Raw genomic sequence first — 19919 nt, forward strand, 5'->3', positions numbered from 1 at the left:
TAGGTCCTGAATAAGTGTTGTTGTTTGAAATGGATAATGTTTGAATAAAACCCTCAAACGATATTCTTTGTTTATACTAGTATTTTAGATAATGAGAAATATTCATTAACTATGCCATCAACCAGGTTAATGTACTTTTACTTAAGTTTATGTATTTTTAATTCTCTCTTTTAATTGCATTTAATTAAATACAATATTAATAGAACATAAAAATTTGAATTTGTAAAATGTTCCAGTATTATAATTTAAGTATTCTGTCCTTAAGCGTGTTCATTCCTATTTCACTGGAGTCACTGTCGGGAGGTGAGATGCTTAGATGGGTCTATTATTTTTTTGTAAAGGTGGTTTTGATTAATTGATAATCTATCCCGTTTCTCGGACGAATTTTGCCTAAAGGGGTTTTACTGATAGACTTTTTAACAGAAAAATAAGTTATTTTATATTTGAAACAAAACTACTCAAAAAATAATGATAATAATAAAGTGTATTAAAATGTTTTATTGTGAATGTTAATCGCAACTTGTTAATATCTTTAAGTCTAGATTACATCTTCAAAAACATTCTTCATCTTAAAAAAAATGTATGAACATATCTTCAATAAAAAATGAAAAGGAATAGATATATTTAAGGAAAAGATGGTGATGTTGAAATTAGTACCTTTCCCGATCTAAATGAATCTGATTTGAAAATATTGTAAAGGAAAATGTATAAAAATTACTAGATTCCTTGCCTGTAATATGGTTTACAAGAATTATAGATTTAAATCCAATTAAACTTAAAAATTTGCAAGTCATCATTGATACTGCAAGTGTTTTATGTACATGTAAGTGTTTTTACTTGGACCATGTAAATTATTACATGTATGTCGATATCAATGTAATACTATGTGTCCAAAATACAATACTAGTATTATAAATATACACTGTAGGTACATGTTTCAGCTGAAATGCCTACAGGTATATGTCTAATTCGTATTGAATAAATGGATTATTATTATAAATTTAAGACAATTGATAATTTTTGTTAAAAATTCTCTTATCCATGATTTGATAATTATCATTTTGATAAGATTTCAAAATTGTTAAATTTTTTCACAGTAAATGTACGCCTATGGGTCGGAGGCTCCGTTACTTCACTCTCTCTTAACTAGAGAAAAACTTCCCTGAGATACTGGTCCCCCCCCCCCTCCTGACTTTCGAAAATATTGCTGCGAGACTGTTCAAGCCCCTTGCTATGTTTGGATTTTACTAGGAAAATTTCTATTTATTCCATAATATCGGGTATACACGTTTATATTTTGTAATCAGGTTCAACTGTGATCCGCCACATGTTATTATCTCTAAACCAAATAGAATACGATCTGCGCATACTGAGTACACAATCGCAACTTCTCGGGTCTTTCCGACTAGCGGAAAAACGACCTCGAATGTACAATGTATATGGTAGACGCCATTACAACCCTCCCTTTTCACGATCTTTAAAATAAATGCATGGAGACATTTTATCTGTGGCGTATGGAGTTTAACTTTATTCAATGTATTTATATTACCTTAAACATACTATAGATGGGACTTCTAACTCAGTCTATCCTATATTTGAACAAACGGGATATGTGTAAATTTTAACATCCGGTGATGTTAATACATTCGAAGACCCGAGATGATGCGATTGACTTAGCACCTAGCGGAAAGGTCTTAGGCTATGGCCTAGTCTTACGCCGTTTTCTGAAACGTGATTTAGGCCCGTCAAAATTTTGGCGTAACTTTCTTAGTCGGACTAACTTAGGCCAAAATCTACGACTTTTTGAGAAACGAGCCCCATAACTCTATTAAACTATGCAAAATCCGAGCAGGGCAAATATGGTCCTCCAAACCTCAGAGATAGGACCAGGTGCTATGGAGGAGTGAGCATCCAGTGCCTATTGGCCACACCCACTGTGTGCTCATTGCCATGATCGGTATATATATATATACATTTGCAAATGTTTTCCATTATTTAACACTAGCAAAAGCAATGCGTATCTATAACTGTATAATTACATGCACGGGGTCAAGAGGTAATAGATGTGCGTATGGATAAACTTTCGACGTCATTCCTCAGTGACGTCATAAATGGTCGACGTGCGTTGAATTGATTACATATATACCGTTGGGTTTGCAAAATAATGCATTTCACACATTAAAAGTCACAATCAGGCAAATATAAAGTATGAATAAGTTACAAATGTAAATATAAGTAATAAGGTATCATTTCAAAACATCTATCGAGCTATAAATACGGGTTGGTACGAGATTAAATTCATCATAAAGCCCGAAGGGCTTTATGGAATTTAATCTCGTGACCAACCCGTATTTATATCCCAAAAGATGTTTAAAAATGATACCTTATTTCTTAAATAATATCTTGCCTAACAATTAGTATAAAAAAAACGTCAGACAGTATTTGACAAAATTATAAATTCAGTATGCTTACAAGGCCATTGTTACTATCGTAGAAGTAACAAAATGATGACTTTTTACAGGACTGCTGATATTCTTTAATATATAACTTTATCCTTGCAACAACTTTTTTGTCAAAAATTTACGTCATATAAGAAAGTTGTTCACACGTTGAGCATGCTATTGGTATCGAAATAACTGAAAGATATAAACCCCGTGTCCAAGTAATGAAGATTTATAACTTCATATGTAAGGAAATTTGACAATATAAAAATAAAATACATCATGTTTATCACATGAAATCACTCAGTTTTGAAAGATATCGATATTACTTAACCCTAATTTGTCGTTGTCCTTTATGTTTCATAGAACGTGTAGCGCTGTTTAATAAGTTAAATTTTATTAACACTTACAGGCAACTTATATGAATTGTACAAATTGCAAGACAAGACATTTTGACAAAACATGTACAGATGACTTTAGCAACAGTTAAATATAACAAATGCACTGATATGAGTCATAAAAGAAAAAGTGATATCAAATAATGAATAATAAAAATAGATCGAAGTAAAATAAAAAAAAAAAGGATATATCATATAAGCAAAATTTTAACATCATAACTATCGATATAAAACTATACTGTTAAAACAAAATATTTAATACTTATTATACCACAAAAGACAATCAAGTCCTTTAAAGATACTTGGACACAGATTTGAAGTCAATATTACAACTTACATATTTTAATAGCATTTCACACAAAAATTAATGAAAAATCTTATTTTATTCAGAGTAGAAATGTTAGAAAGCAAAACTCATTCTAAAATATCGTCATTCCGAAATAAGAGTTGAGTACAGAGTTTCACACAAAAACTAATTAAAAATCTTATTTCATTTAAAAGTTATAAAAACTTCAAATTTTTGGGCGGGTTTGATTGACACATCCTTGCACTTTCACAAATTCGAACCTCATTCTTAATCCTTTCGAAAAGTTGCAATCTTGTTGTGTATTAATAAGAACTATTAAAATTGTTATCCAGAAAAATAATTTTATTCAGAGTAGAAATGTTAAAAAGCAAAACTCATTCACAAGTATCGTCATTCCGAAATAAGAGTTGAGTACAGAGTTTAGCAAATCGAGCACACTTGTATTATGTACACAGTTTTTTTTTTAAACAGGGCACGAGTTCTGTTACTGTTGATGTTTATAATTCACCGGATGCGTTCAATCGTCACAGTCTGCTTACCACAACTGCGGACGGACAATGATATTGTGTGTGTGTTTCGCTTTCGAACATACTCTGAATTTTCTGGATTATAGTATTAATATTTTCATTCATAGACAACGAGATTGCCACTGTTCCTAAGGATTGGGAATAGAATTAATTTGTGAAAGAGCTAGGATGTGTCAATCAAACCCACCAAAAATTATAGAGAATATACAGATTATAGAGAAAATAATAGCTTCGTATTTGTGTCTAAGTACATTGTACCTTTACAATACAAAATACATTATATTGTGCAGCAAAATATATCAGCTGAGAAAAAGACAATGAGTTCGGAAAGGGTTTTACGTAAAAAAACAGTGACATGTAAGAATGTTATATCACAAAAACATACATTTAGACTCCTTTATACAATACAAAATACAATACAAAATACATTATATTGTGCAACAAAATATATCAGCTGAGAAAAAGACAATGAGTTCGGAAAGGGTTTTACGTAAAAAAAAAAAAACAAAAAAACAGCGACATGTAAGAATTTTATATCACAAAAACATACATGTATTTAGACTCCTTTAATTTGGAAATTAATATAATCCTTTTCTTTTATTACAGATATATCAAGTTCTTGATAGTTATGTACATCATCGTCCGGTACTGATTTATTATTCATTCTGTTCATGTATGTTTCCGAATTCCCTCTTATATCATTCCAGACTTGGGCGATGCGTTTTCTAGAATAATGAATTTTAAAAAGGTTCTTATTTAAAAAAATACATGTATTAACAATAAAGTCTTCATTTCAATCAAGAAGCAATCAAGAAAAACTTAGAACTTTTCATAGGAAATATCGTCTCGATTAGGACGTAACACATCAATGAACCATAAAAGTGCTAGGTATGGAGCGGTTATATGACACTTCACATCCAATTTATTTAAAGGAACATTTAAAATCCACTTTCGACCTGCTAAGAAAAAGACTAAGGGATTTTGCTATTAGCAAAGTAATGCATTTTACAAGAAATACTGTGCCTCAAATGTCAAACTCAAAAAAAAAAATCCTTAAGCTCAATTAGGGACTGTTTGATTAATTTAAATCTCTTTGATTCGTTGCATCAACAGATAAAAGTCTTTTTGAAAATTGTTTTAAAAAATATGATATGCAGAATTGTATGAATTGATATTTTTAAACTTGTACGTTGAGAGAAAAAGAATACACTGAATGAACTCTTGCATGAAAAAAGACACCAAAAGCTAGAAATAAGCATTTATTGGTTTAACATTGGTTGCAATAAAATACCCCTTTCACCCTATTTGGGAGTTGAACTATATTCAGTCTCCCTTGGTCATTACGCATTTTACATCCGCAGTAATTTACATAAACATCCGCCACAAATAGTTCATGTCAATTTCTCCTGAATTGATCTAATCTTTATAATTTGAAATGTTAGTTAATGCAATGATAACGTAATCTTATTTTGATTATTAAATTTCGTTCAAAGTAAAACTAAATCATAATGAACCTCAAAATTATTTTCGTAATGGAACTCATTTTTAGTGTAGCGTCATCTATAAACACTGAAAGAGATACGATCGACAACTCCACATACGACGGCAAGCGGTAAATCGAGTCTTCCCGACGCCCAACGGTCCCGGATTTTGGATTTTTTACAATTTCTTTTTTACCAGTGCACATAATTTATTCAAACTTTTCATGAACATTTTCTTGGTTTAAATGAATTCATTAATGCATAAAAACTTTAGAACAATTCGTAGTTATTACTAAATCAGCAGTATCACCTGCAAAAAAAATGGTTAATCTAGTATTCTGTTATAAATGTTAAAACCAAAGACGAACACCGACGTTTTCGTAGAGTCGCGATTAAAAACAACAAAATGAAGTATATCTTTTTTTTTAATAAAAGAAAAACCTCAGATAAATTTACCAGATAACTTCTATGTACACAAAATCTCACATATACCAATGTTCTTATGTTTGTCTAAAATAAGTGTTTTTAACTTGGTTTTGCTTTTTTCTTCACAATATTAAAAAAAATTAAGTTCTGACGTACCACATATATAATGTTTGTCTAACTGAAATACATTTATATTCACAGAAAAGATTTATTTAACAAACCTGTTATCTCTTAAAAGGATGCTGTGTGAAAATCACAATTTTATCAACATTGATATTATTCCTGTGAAACTGAAATTTTCAAAACATATGGGTAAAGGTACCAAGGAAAAATATATAACAAATTGGACTTTCAAGATGAACTAGAGGTACTGTGAGCAGTGAATTATATAATGATCACCGCCTCTAATATGAATATAATGACAGTGTCAATGTTTGGCAAAAGGAAACCCAAGATATGTGTAGTGTCGTGTCTCCCTTTTGGGTGACCGCACTTATTTTGGGAATTTATAAAACTCGCTGGCGTAGTGAGAGACCTTTAGATAATATGGTTCTGCTTTTCAGCCATCAGGTCCAGTTAAAGCTTGGCTGCGCTGTAATTTGGAAAAGCAAAGCGTTGATGAAATTAAAAACGATACATCTTTATTAACGTCTCCGAATAGAATGTACAATAAATAGTCACCAGGCACAATAAAATAAATGATTGTTAGTTGCTCGAGGCATTACAAATAAGCGTGCACTAACCTACCTAACATCTGGTGACTCATAGAGTGATTAAACAATATTAGAAATACTCACTCTGTATTATAAAAATCTAAACAATGTTATTTCCAACCGAAATACTAAAACTCGGAACATCTGTTCATACTGGATACATTAAAATTTACCTCCCTCGACTGGAGAGTTCAATAATAATAGTAGAGTCAAACAAACTAAGACATTATATTTCCGGCATAAAACTAATGTGCGGTAAAACATACCGAATTTTAAACCTACACGTCTATTTACAACTAAACTACAGAAATACATCAAACCTCTAAAAAAAAAAAACAAAAAAAAAAAAAAAACAAAAAATCAACTATATATCAAATATAAATGCCCTGATCTCAACACAATATAATACTTTCAAAATAATGTAACTTTCTGTCTATAGATATTTAATGAAAGCTCAATTTTTGTAAACTTCAGAAATTAAAGAAATATGTTGATAATTTATTAATTAACAATTTCTAATTATTTTTTTCAAATCTGTAATATGGATGTCACAACTGACCTCAAGTTGTGATGGATTCTTTATAGAATTTACTAACCAAAATAAATAATATTTTGGAAGACCTCCTGTGTACCAAGAAACAACAAGATTTATAAAAATTAACAATAAATTTATCTACATATGTACAATAAACATGAAACCGGCCAAAAGTTCAATCATGGTCATCACTGGACAAATTCACACTCCACACCACGTCCATGGTCCACCATATTGTCCATGTTGTCCACCATAGTGTCCCGTCCGGTCCACCATATCCTAAGTAGCCTTATTACGTAACAAATCCTCCCGTCCGAATAAAGATTATATACAATTCTGGTCACTGAGCTGTGGCATTTTACAGATAAAAATTATACTGTCGGCCCCCAGGTCTTGCTCTCAACGCCGCTACAAAACATCCCTGAATCCCAAGATCACACAGCAGGGGAAACAGCTAAAACACACCCAAGTTCACACAGCATGGGTTATATAAAAGGCACACCCAAGATCACTAAGCATGGGTAACTCACGGCGTCCAGACCTCTTCTGACAAACACTAGCCAACACCCAGTATAAATAACTGACCAAACTACTCAAACGGGTTCGACGAGTATACGTTGATATAAATAGCAACAAGTACAACCCAGTGACCAATAGTGCGTAAATGAAATAAACGATAACTCCTAATGCCCAAATACAGATAACTCTTACCAAAACCTGGACAATAGCTAATATTAAACATTGACACAATGTCACTTGTGACAATACCTCCCTTCTTAAGACACAAAATGCAATTTTGTGACAAAAATGGAAAACTATGTACACAACAAAGTCTTTATGAACACGAACTTACTCAGGAACAACACGACTGAGAAAATCAGCTCCAATATTATCTACACCTCTAATAACCTCAGTTCTAAAGTTGAACGCTTGTAGAAAAAGAGACCATCTCATCAATCTGCCGTTTGAAGCTTTAGTCTTTTGTAAATGAAGTAGTGGTCTGTGATCTGTCTCCACAACAAACGCTCTTCCATACAAGTAAGACTGAAATTTCTGTATAGCCCATACGACAGCAAGACACTCTTTCTCCACCACCGAATAACGTTGTTCTCTGTCTAGCAGCTTCCGGCTTGCGTACGCAACAGGAAATGTACGTCCATCATGCTTCTGCATCAGTACTGCACCAACTCCATGATTAGATGCATCAGTTCTTAAGATGAATGGCTTCGTCAAATCTGGTAATCTGAGAATTGGACTATAAAGCAACATGGATTTTAAACTCTTAAATGAATTATCATGTTCTTGTTTCCAGTCAAATTTGTTTGGAACACCTTTCTTGGTTAAATCAGTTAAAGGAGCAGCAATGGTGGAAAAGTTTGGCACAAATTTTCTGTAATAGCCAATCAAACCAAGGAAAGATCTAACCTGCTTCTTTGTCTCTGGCCTTGGTGCTTCTTGGATAGCTCTCAGCTTCTTGTTGGTTGGCTGTAAGGTACCTCCTCCAATAACATGACCCAAGTACTCTAGTCTCGTCTGCGCTAGCTCACATTTGGATGGTTTTGCTGTTAATTGCGCTCTCTGTAGTCTCTCCAGCACTTTTCTCAGTTCTGTAATATGTTCTTCAAAAGTTTCTGTATGAATAAGAATGTCATCAACAAAACTATCAGTATGCTCTAAACCTTTTAGAATTCTCCGCATGAGTCTATTAAAAGTAGCTGGGCTGTTCTTCATACCGAAGGGCATTACTTTAAACCTGTACAAACCATCTGGTGTTAAAAATGATGTTAAGTCTCTATCTTCTTCTCTCATTGGAATCTGCCAATATCCCTTACATAAGTCAAGTTTAGAAAAGAAACGACTATTGCTTATTTTAGTCATGATTTCATCTGGATCTGGCATTGGTTCTGGATCAAAAATCGTTACCTTGTTCAAGTTACGAAAATCCACACATATTCTCTGGCTACCATCGGACTTCTTTGCCACGACAATCGAACTAGCATACGGTGATTCTGATGGTTCGATGATATCCATGTCAATCATATGCTGTATTTCTTCTCGGACTGCACTTCTGACTGCATACGGTATCTGATATGGTCTGTTTCTGATTGGTTCTTTGGTAGTGAGATGAACTTCATGCTGGATAACATTCGTTCTACCAGGTAGATCTGTTAAAACTTCCTGAAATTCATGTAAAACATCATTTATGTTTTCAAGCTGATCTGATGACAGTGAATGATTTACCTTGACATCTGTGAATGATTCTGTTGCCTTCATTGGAAGAAGATGTAACAAATGTTCATTACTTGAGTCCTCTGTTTCTTCCGATTCCAAAACGACACAAGATGCTAAAGTTGTTGGCGAGTCTGTATTCCTTTCCTCTCGAACATTGTATTTCTTCAATAAATTTGCATGAAACAAACGAATATGTCCATTCATATCTATCTGGTAATCAGTTTGTCCTTTTCTATCAACTACTTTGAAAGGTCCTTTCCACTGCATTAAAAGTTTGTTATGGTCTGTTGGAAGCAAAAGAAGAACGAAATCACCAACCTTGAATGATCTCGGCTTTGTCCTTTTATCATAATGTTTCTTGTAATGGTCTTTGGACTTCTGAAGTTCTCTCTGAGCCAGCTCACACGTTCTTGCCAATCGCTCCTTCAGGTCAAGCACATACTGGTAAGTAGTTTTCACTTCCGGATCCTTCTCCTCCTTCGTCCACAGTTCCTTTAAAACTGCCATAGGTCCCCTAACATTACGTGCATAAACAAGATCAAATGGAGAAAATTTAGTGCTTTCTTGTGGAACTTCTCGATAAGCAAATAACAATGCTGGTAAATATCTATCCCAGTCTTTTGGTCTTTCAGAACTCATTTTCCTTAACATTGACTTCAAAGTACCATTGAACTTTTCTACTAGTCCATTACATGCTGGATGGTATGGAGTTGTTACTAATTGCTTAAATGATAAAAGTCGACCCACCTCTTTCATGATGTTGGAGGTAAATTGCGTACCCATGTCTGACAGTACTTCTTTTGGAATGCCAACTCTGCTGAATATCTCTACCAACGCTTCTGCCACCGTCTCTGTATCGATGTTCTTCAATGCAACCGCCTCTGGATACCTAGTACTGTAATCTACAACAGTCAAAATGTATCTATTGCCTTTGTCAGTAATTGGAGAAAGCGGACCTACCAAATCTACGGCTACCCGTTCAAATGGTGTATCAATAAGTGGCATTTTCTCCAACGGAATCTTCGTCACTTTGCCCTTAGGAAATGTTCTTTGGCATATGTCACATGATTGGCAATATCTCGTCACGTCACCCTGGATTCCAGGCCAATAGAAATTCGACATGATACGGTCTAGAGTCTTCTTTGTACCAAGATGTCCGCCTAGGATACTGTCGTGCGCAATCTTCATAACTTTCTGTCGCAAAGGTTCTGGAACAACAAGTTGTTTATACAGTTTTTGATCACTAACCTTTTTTGAATGATAATGTCTGTACAACAGTCCTCTTTCAACACTAAACCATGTCTCTATATTTTCACCTATGTTCTTCTTTCTGCCAGTCGCTGCATGCTCACGATACACTTTCAAGGAAGAATCGTCCATCTGAAGTTGCTTCATCTGATCAATTGTCATATCAGTATCCACTAAATCTGTAACTTTTAGCTTTTTCATACCTTTGTCTTCTTTTTTCTTTTGATTTCTTGTCTGTACAGCTTGAAGAATTTGACTACACCCTTCGCTTTCGTCCTTTCTACACCACTGTGGATCAGGATCCGTCTGATTTCTGGCACCATCGATGTTACCTATAATAAGATCGTAAACAGGTTCTTTCATACATAAAGCATTGATATTACCTGTGAAATAGGGAGTGTCGACATAGATGGAAGCTTCCTCTACTGTACGAACTGTGCCGTCTATCAAAACACATTTCTGCACTTGTCCAGTCAGCTGATCATCTGTAACCAAATCTCTCTTCACAACAACACCACTACAACCTGAGTCTCTTAACACTTTAACAAAGTTCTCACCAACATAACCCATAGCAACGGGCATCTTTTCACAAACCTTACAGACACCTCCAATAACAGGTAATACGTGTCCACATGCAAGTTTAACAAGTCCATCTGTGACACAACACTGCAACAGTTTATGTTGAGGGATGCATGCTGATCCTATGTGAGGCTGATTTTGATGCGATATTGCGTTGTCCGTCCTTACTTCAGCAGAATTCTGTAAGTTGGAACTAGAATTGTTATTAGATTTTATGCAATTCAACTCACAGTTATGTTGACTCTGTAACATCGCAGCCTTGTGAGTATTGTGCGAAGTAGGTACTGCTCGAGGAATCTTCTGCTTGGAGAAACAATTTCTTGCCAAATGTCCACTTTTCCCACAGATGTAACATTTCCGTTCACCTTTTTGCTGTAGTGATCCTTGGTACGTCTGTTGCTTTTGAATGGATCCATTGCTATTACTCTGAACGCTAGAAGTGCTTGATGGTTGCTTCTGAAAAACTTGAAAGTCTTTAGTGAATGAAGTATAACCATGAGCTTCAATAAATTGGTCTGCGAGATTTGACATTTCTTCTACGGTTTTTAGATGTCTTTCTTTAAGATACATTCCCAACTGCTTACTACAACTGTTCAAAAACTGTTCTCTTAAACACAAATCTTTAAGACCGTCATATGTTTTAGGACTATCTGCTAAAGACAACCATTTCTCTACATAATTGTTCAGCCTAGCAAAGAATTGTGAAGGATTCTCACCCTGTTCTGGTCTGCTGGAACGGAACTTGACACGAAACCCTTCTTCCGTCAGTTGAAAACGCCTTAACAACGATTGTTTCAAGGAACCATAGTTCAAAGCCTCTGAAACTGGAAGTCTAGAATAAACCTCAAGAGCTTTACCTTTCAGGAGAGCACTAAGATTAATCGCCCATGAAGACTGTTCCCACTTAGCACACGAAGCAAACCTTTCGAATCTCTGTAAATATGAATCAATACAATCTTTAGATTCATCAAATGGAGGTAACTTTGGCAACTTAGCAAGCGATTGAGAAGCAAGACCCAATGGACCTACAGCTAGTTCTCCAGCTTTTAATTTTTGTAATTCAGTTTCCTTCTTAAGTTTTTCTAATTCAATTTCGCTCTCAATCTTTCTCGCTTCTCTCTCTGCTGCCCTTTCCGCCCTTTCAAAATATTCTCTCTCTTTTCTGTCAACAAACTCTTGTAACTCAGTTCCTTGCAAACCTAACTCTTTTCCTAATTGTAAATACTCCATGGTTACAATATGCAACACAACAACAAACAACAAATGTGAAAATAAGAAAATGACAAAATGCATATGAAAAAAATAGTTTGTACAAAACCTGCCAAAAAAAAAACAATTCAAACAATAGAAATAATATTCAATCAAAGCTTTTTCTACAAAACGTGAAAATAATGCAGGTATATTTGGTAACAGGAAGTCTATCCCACCGCTGCCACCAAAATGTCACAACTGACCTCAAGTTGTGATGGATTCTTTATAGAATTTACTAACCAAAATAAATAATATTTTGGAAGACCTCCTGTGTACCAAGAAACAACAAGATTTATAAAAATTAACAATAAATTTATCTACATATGTACAATAAACATGAAACCGGCCAAAAGTTCAATCATGGTCATCACTGGACAAATTCACACTCCACACCACGTCCATGGTCCACCATATTGTCCATGTTGTCCACCATAGTGTCCCGTCCGGTCCACCATATCCTAAGTAGCCTTACTACGTAACAAATCCTCCCGTCCGAATAAAGATTATATACAATTCTGGTCACTGAGCTGTGGCATTTTACAGATAAAAATTATACTGTCGGCCCCCAGGTCTTGCTCTCAACGCCGCTACAAAACATCCCTGAATCCCAAGATCACACAGCAGGGGAAACAGCTAAAACACACCCAAGTTCACACAGCATGGGTTATATAAAAGGCACACCCAAGATCACTAAGCATGGGTAACTCACGGCGTCCAGACCTCTTCTGACAAACACTAGCCAACACCCAGTATAAATAACTGACCAAACTACTCAAACGGGTTCGACGAGTATACGTTGATATAAATAGCAACAAGTACAACCCAGTGACCAATAGTGCGTAAATGAAATAAACGATAACTCCTAATGCCCAAATACAGATAACTCTTACCAAAACCTGGACAATAGCTAATATTAAACATTGACACAATGTCACTTGTGACAATGGAAAAGCAAAGCATGGATGAGATATTAAAAACGATACAACTTTATCAACGTCTCCGAAAAGAATGGCTGAGGAACGGGTGCAATTCCATTCGGAGACCCACTCTTGCCGTAAATTATTTTTAACCAATCAAATTATTTTTCTTTGTTAAATTGTATTATAAGAGAGGTTTAGCAAACCAACGTGTACGCGTACGTGTACGTGTAGCACCAGCAAACTGTGCATTACGTCATCACTTTTGTTAATGACGAATTTCTACACGTATCCTCTTACTCAGGTAACGTGTAGATTGCCAAGTACACGTAAGTTAAAACTTGTGGCTTAATTTCTTTAACTGCTGTTTATTTTTCAAAAATTGTGCGTTTTTCTAAAACCTGAATACTTAATGCAAATGCTGAAAAAAAGAACTTAACATCAGTAATTTCAAATTATTAGTTTATTTGGAGTTAAAATCACAACATCTAGATTTTCGAAATAGGCTTTAACTGATCAAAAATTTAAGAAATCTTTACAATCTTTTTGTCATACAATGTAAGTACATGCATATATTTATGTAAAACGGTGATATACATATTAAAATCATTGCTTTTTTAGATGATTTTTAAAAGTAAACCACTTTAACATTTAAAGACTTACAAGTACAAGTTATACTTTGCTTAACAAGAAAAAAATGTTAACGTGTACGTGTAATTCTAACTTGTAGTATATACGTACATGTACACGTACAAGTGAGCTTGCTAAACCTCTCTAATAATCGCGAAAAACCCGTACTTTGAAAAAATCACTCGACATGACCATTACCTTAGTATTTGACCTGTCACTTAACCAGTTAATCCCTAACAATAGGTTAATGGATTCTACTTTATGTGAAAGCAATTTGACCTAGCTATAGATCAAAAAGAGATAAAAGAAACCATAAAGAATTGCACAACAAACACATCATCTATCTACAAATTACTGCTGTACTCTTTTTCCAACAAAATTACCTAATTGTGTGTATAAAAGCTTCAATCGTTTACTAATCCCTCATGCCAAATATTCACACAGTTTATTTATTTTAGACAATTACATGTATTCATTTTTGTCTTCAAGACATTCCTTTTTTGTGAAATTAAATACTTATTAGCAACTTCTTTACTTACATTTCAAATTGTATCATGAAATAAAATCTAGATTGTCTAATTCCTATGAAACAATAAAAATGATAATATCAAATATCATATTACACTGTATATGTTAAATTAAATGGAAAAATTGATTGACTAAAATTCAAAGTTGAATTTTATCTTTAATCATAACTGTCCTTTCTGACATAATTTATTTTATCAAATAAATTATGCAAATTAAATAAATTATGCAAAATGACTATAATCCCCCTTAGTCATATTGCAGAATTTATTTGATAAAAGAAAATATGTCAGAAAGGACAGTGGGATGAAAAAGTAATAGAAGGTGCACAAAGGCAATAAAGATTCTCTGATAATTTCATTCAGTGGTGTAAGAGGAGTTGCGGATAAAAGATTTTTATACCTAAACGGATAACAAACGGATGGACGGTCATACCGATTAATAAATACCCTCCCGCTTTTCAAGCAGCTGGTATAAAAAATGACTAAATTAATGAAGGCAGGCAAGCATTATGGCAAATGAATGTTTGGTATTCAATGTCTCTGAATGTGTATCTCAAAATTGTTGCAACACAAAAATCTGAAACATTTCTCTGTAATAATAATATTGTTCACTCACTTGACCTCCAGATCAAAGATTTTATTTAACATGTTCAACTATCATGAGTTCTTTCAGTACTTTGATTTGGGAGAGGGTTGTACATCCTTAGGATTTCCATAATGGTGCAAGTGTTGGAGTGATTCACTCCCACACGGAGTTCGGCTTAAATTATCAGTAAATGGCCATTCAATTACATCTGTAGCATTTCTTACCTGAACTTCAAAAATGTAGTTATGCAAAACATAAATCAATCCGAACATAAATGTACAAATCAATCCAAATATAGCTCATTTTTCGTGCATGTCAACATCACAAGTTGAATTTATCCGCCATGATAAAGTGTAACCTTGATGGATTTTATTTTCAGACAGCTACAGTGGCTGCAACGGTATTGTTGACAAACCAATCATGTAGAATCGTGCAAGATCGTGCGTGTATCAGACCCAATCGTTAGCGGTTTCAATCGTGCGAGATCGTGCGTTTAGTATCGTGTAAATTTCTTTTTGTAAATTTTTATCGGAATGTTATTTGTAAAATAAGCATTTTCCTTGTTTGTTTTTTTTTTATTTATTTATGTTAATTCAAATAAAATGAATGAAGCGCAATTTTAAAAAAAAATTGAAAACAGAACAAACTAATTAACAAAATAATAAAGTATGTCGTACAATATTACGTTCTCGTCCAACAGCGTGATCAATATTTTGATAAACTGAACTTAGATCTTTAACGTTTTTTTATTCTAATCTGATTTTCTTTTTTGTTTACTGCTAATGGTGGTTTAGATAATTTTAAAATCAATACATCAAAAACAAATATTTTTACAAATAAATAAACATTTCTCAAAGCTTACATAGATATTTAGTCGATGAGTTTACATGCACACGGCATGATTTTTGGGGTTTTTGATTATCTGTGTTTATCTCTGGAGGTTACTTTTAATTAATTTTTAATTTTCTGCAAATAAATAAAGTTAAATAATTGGCAAGTTGATTTTTAGAGACTCACAAACAGTGAATCAAAGGAAACATACGGATATACATTATAATTTAAGTTATTTCATACTGCCCTTTTTAAACAAAAATTGTATCCCCCTTTCTGCTTATCATAAAATCCAAGTCAATTAAAATTTCACGGACCAAATACATGTACAGGTTAATCTTCTGATAGAACGAAAAAATCGTTTTCTTAGGTCGGAGAATTACCTTAATAATTATTTATAATTTAAAATATTAAGTCTTACATATATTCAGTTACAGAAATATCCATTTCATTTTTTTTTAAAAGTCAATGAAATAGTATTGATAATTGTTTGAAATCTAAAATTAGTATTAAGTCGTATTCCGTTTTGAACATATCGATTCCTAAATATTTTGAACTATTTTGAGTAAAGAATCGTGTTTTTGCGTTAGCAATCGTGTAAGATCGTGCAACGTGTAGAATCGTGTGCGTGAAGGATCGTTCGTGTTTAATCGTTCATTAATCGTGCGGAGTCTTTCCTGTAACGTGATCTTTCGTGTAAATTGTCAACAATAAAGTTGCAGCCACTGTAACAAGTGATCTTTAGGTAGCGGAACCCTTTAAGTACTACCTTATATTAAGCTTAAATATCGCTGTTTACGAAAAATGTCACAAGGAATAGTTTAATTTATCAATTATACCAATTTTGACTTTATTGATTTCCAAAGTTTTGATTTGACGAGAGCAACTTCAACAAAATGTTTAAACATTGATATATTTTTTTTAAAAGTCAGAACTACTTTCTTGACCAAGATTCTAGCTATTGTAAAATCAATGAAAACTACTTCGCTATACTTCTAGTCTGTTTAAGCTAAATTTTGATTACAAGAAACTTGAAATAAAATAAAACAAACAGTCAAACAGTCAACAAACGGGACCGAACGACGATCCCCTTCAGGCCAAATTTTTTTATTAGTTGTTTTACGGATCCGCCGACCCCATTTTTCTAAGTTTTGGAAAAAAAATAAAAATTCCATTCAATCCTTTTTTTATAATCGCCGATCGAACTTTACTTCAAACATATTAAAAAAATCCGGAAATGACCGTACATTGTTTGAATTTTACTAAGTTGTGATCAGAATCATGTAAACGCTTCTACTATCGACCCTTTTAAAAAATCTCTGCAAGCGTTTTATTGTCAGAGATGAAAAAAGTGTGACGGCCATGTGAAACATTTTAGGTTTTTCAAAACAGAATATAAATGTTTTAAGAACAGTAGTAAATGTATAAATGTATGACGGTTTTTATGAGCTGATCAGGCTGCTGATGATTCTACATATGATGTTATCTGATCAGCGAATGGAGTGTGGTGGTTGAGGAAATTACAGCCAAAACCAACAAATCTGATGTCGTCACTTGCACTCCATCCGACACCCATAACTTTTCTTTGAGGGTTTGGCGAAGTTTTGAACAGTTATATCTAATGGTTAGTTAAAACAGTTCATATATTATTTAAGACATTTTTAAAAGCACATGTTTGACTGTATTTTAAAAATCTGCAAGACGTGTTGTCGTCAGAGAAACAAAAGATGTGAAAGAAATGTTTCTTAAAGTTTTAAATTTTAGATTTGGAAAAGGAACTGACTCATCAGGATGTTCTTAGACAAAAAAATGTTTGTATGAGAGTCATAGGAATGTGAAACCCAATGGGGATGACTTATCATTCTAGTAAGTTTATTTGTGTCCATTGATTGTGCACTGAATTTTAAGTTTTATACTGTTTAAGAAAATGTATTATCTGAATTTGATTAAACTTTTATTATTTTACAGGGGGTTGTGTAAAATTTGCTGAAGTGTGTCTTTCTGTGGCAATGTGGAAATGTGGACGTAGCAGTGACAGGACACCTGTATCCAGTCATAGACATACACAGAAAAGTTTAGCATTGTTCACATAATATGTCTCTCTGCTCGAATCGTTCTCTTTTAGTGAGGAATGCCAAGAAAGACATTTCTGTGCAATGTTCTGAGGTTGATTTCCCCAACTGCTTTATATTCTGCATATTAAAAGTTTTGAACATTGAACACTTCTTCTTCTTTTTTTTTTTTTTTTTTTTTTTTTTTTTTTTTTTTTTGTAGCCACCCAATGGACATTTTCCCCCAAAAAATCCGTAAAACAACTAATAAAAAAAAATGGCCTAATATGTTTATGTCACTGTCGGATCATGAGTGTGAATTTAAAAATCGCTCGACGTTCGATCTATTTCGAAACAAATGAGTTCAGTTGGTACATGTATAGTTGTACGTGATAGGGGAAAGAAACGTTCCTCAGTCTCTTGTCTTATCAGCATCAAATTCAAATTTTTAAGTCCAAGGCCTATATTCTTCCTCAATCTTCGAACAAATCTGTGCAAATTGAGGGCGTCTTCGGTATGCAAAAATTCGATCTTAGCGTTGTCGTTATTGTCATGGTCAAAGACGATTTTTTTTTTTTCGAAGTAAACTCTTACTTACGATATTTGTTGACTTAAACTTCATTCGATAAGTTTCTAAAAGTTTATTTATTGATTATTTTGACAATTTTAGTTGAATTTTATCAATATTTATCTCGTTTAAGTTTCTTTACGGCATAATTATTCCTACGTGATACATAGATTACGGATTGTATGGTGGCCTCAAAGTGAAATAATTAAAAAAAATTCGTAATTGGAATTATGAGAAATAAACGCTTCGCACTTTTATTCAGTTTGTGAGTAAAATGGCAGAGTTTACACATAGATAAATTCTTAAATAAGAACGTTTAATCTTATAATGTTTAGGAATGCCATACAGAAATATCATCTAGCAACTCCGAAAATCTACTTGGTCTAAAACTCTATGTCTGACTTGTAAGCGAGTTATGAAGAATCATATTTCTGGTGTCTGAAATTTATTTATTTATTTTTTTTCCTTTTTGCATTTCCAACGGTTATCGAAGAAAATGCCTAGATATGACATATGATAATTTATGCATTCTTAGATTATAAGTATTACAGTTTTTATTGTTTTCAAGCGCAAGTCTCAGTGCATCGCGCAAAACTGCCATGGCTTCTGATGAGAGTGACAGGTAAACAAGCAGCGGGCTATGTTGTTCATAGTGAAAAAAAACTTTCGCCTTTTCAGAAGTAAAATGAATGTAAAAACAATTTATTTTGCCTGTAGTCGCCCCTTATTAAAATATATATTTGCACCATTGCGGAGATGCTGTGGTATTGTAGCCCAATCAGATTTAAAAAAAAAAAAAAAAAAAGGCAAAACATCAGATTAAAAAAGATCGGAGAGGGCTACATTATTGAAGCTGGTTTTTCATTATCCATATAAACTGTTTATTACAATATTTTTTTGCTGCTTCGTAGACAAAGTAGAGTAGCGGCCCTTGCTCAACTTTTTTTTAATCTTGATATAATTCTGCAGTCTACTTTGAAGATAAATTGCAACGTTTTTACAAGATTTATTTGGCTATTCGGGACTTTACCACACATTTATTCTAAATAAGCTTATGGTCGTGATAGCTTCTTTTCGCTATACATTTTCATTCTAAATTACAAGTGAGATAGAATTACAAAAACAAGAGGCCCAGGGTCCATATCGCTCACCTGAGCACATCGGGCAGGAAAAAGCACAAATTAGATCAGTATTGAAAAGGTTATTGAGGGGGGGGGGGGGCTTCAATTTTAATACTACTTGAGAATGCCTTCATATCGATACAGCATATGACTTTGCTGTTCTTGATAAGAATGCTTTTAAAACATTTTCTTCCTAAATATTACTTCGTAATAATTTAAATTTGGTTCCAAATTATATTGTTTCCCTCTCTACAACAAAGGGCAATGATTTGAACAAATTTAAATCTTCAATGCATAAGGATTGTATGTATATTGTTTTTACGCCCCTCTTGAGAATTTTTCACTCATATGGAGACGTCACTGATGCCGGTGAAGGGCTTCAAATTTAGACCTATACTCGGCACTCAGGGCCATTGAGCAGTGAGGGTTCTTTATCGTGCCAACGCCTACCGTGACACGGGACCTACGTTTTTAAGGTCATATCCGAAAGACCCGTGACTTTCACTTCTAGTGCCGAGCGCTTGGCGAATGAACAGTCACTACCTTTGTT

The 19919-nt window shown here is 33.6% G+C and overlaps 1 long non-coding RNA gene across 1 annotated transcript; it reads left to right on the forward strand.

Annotated features, from left to right (window-relative positions):
* Positions 1 to 16755: 16755 nt before the first annotated feature.
* On the forward strand, positions 16756 to 17887 carry LOC134235548 (uncharacterized). Its single transcript, XR_009985428.1, has 3 exons — positions 16756 to 17253; positions 17394 to 17495; positions 17598 to 17887. It is a non-coding gene; the product is annotated as an uncharacterized LOC134235548 (long non-coding RNA).
* The last annotated feature ends 2032 nt before the right edge of the window (positions 17888 to 19919 follow it).

This window comes from Saccostrea cucullata, unplaced genomic scaffold (genome assembly GCF_032062105.1).
Source record: "Saccostrea cucullata isolate Sc308-1 unplaced genomic scaffold, CSIRO_AGI_Scuc_v1 ctg969, whole genome shotgun sequence".
NCBI lineage: Eukaryota > Metazoa > Mollusca > Bivalvia > Ostreida > Ostreidae > Saccostrea > Saccostrea cuccullata.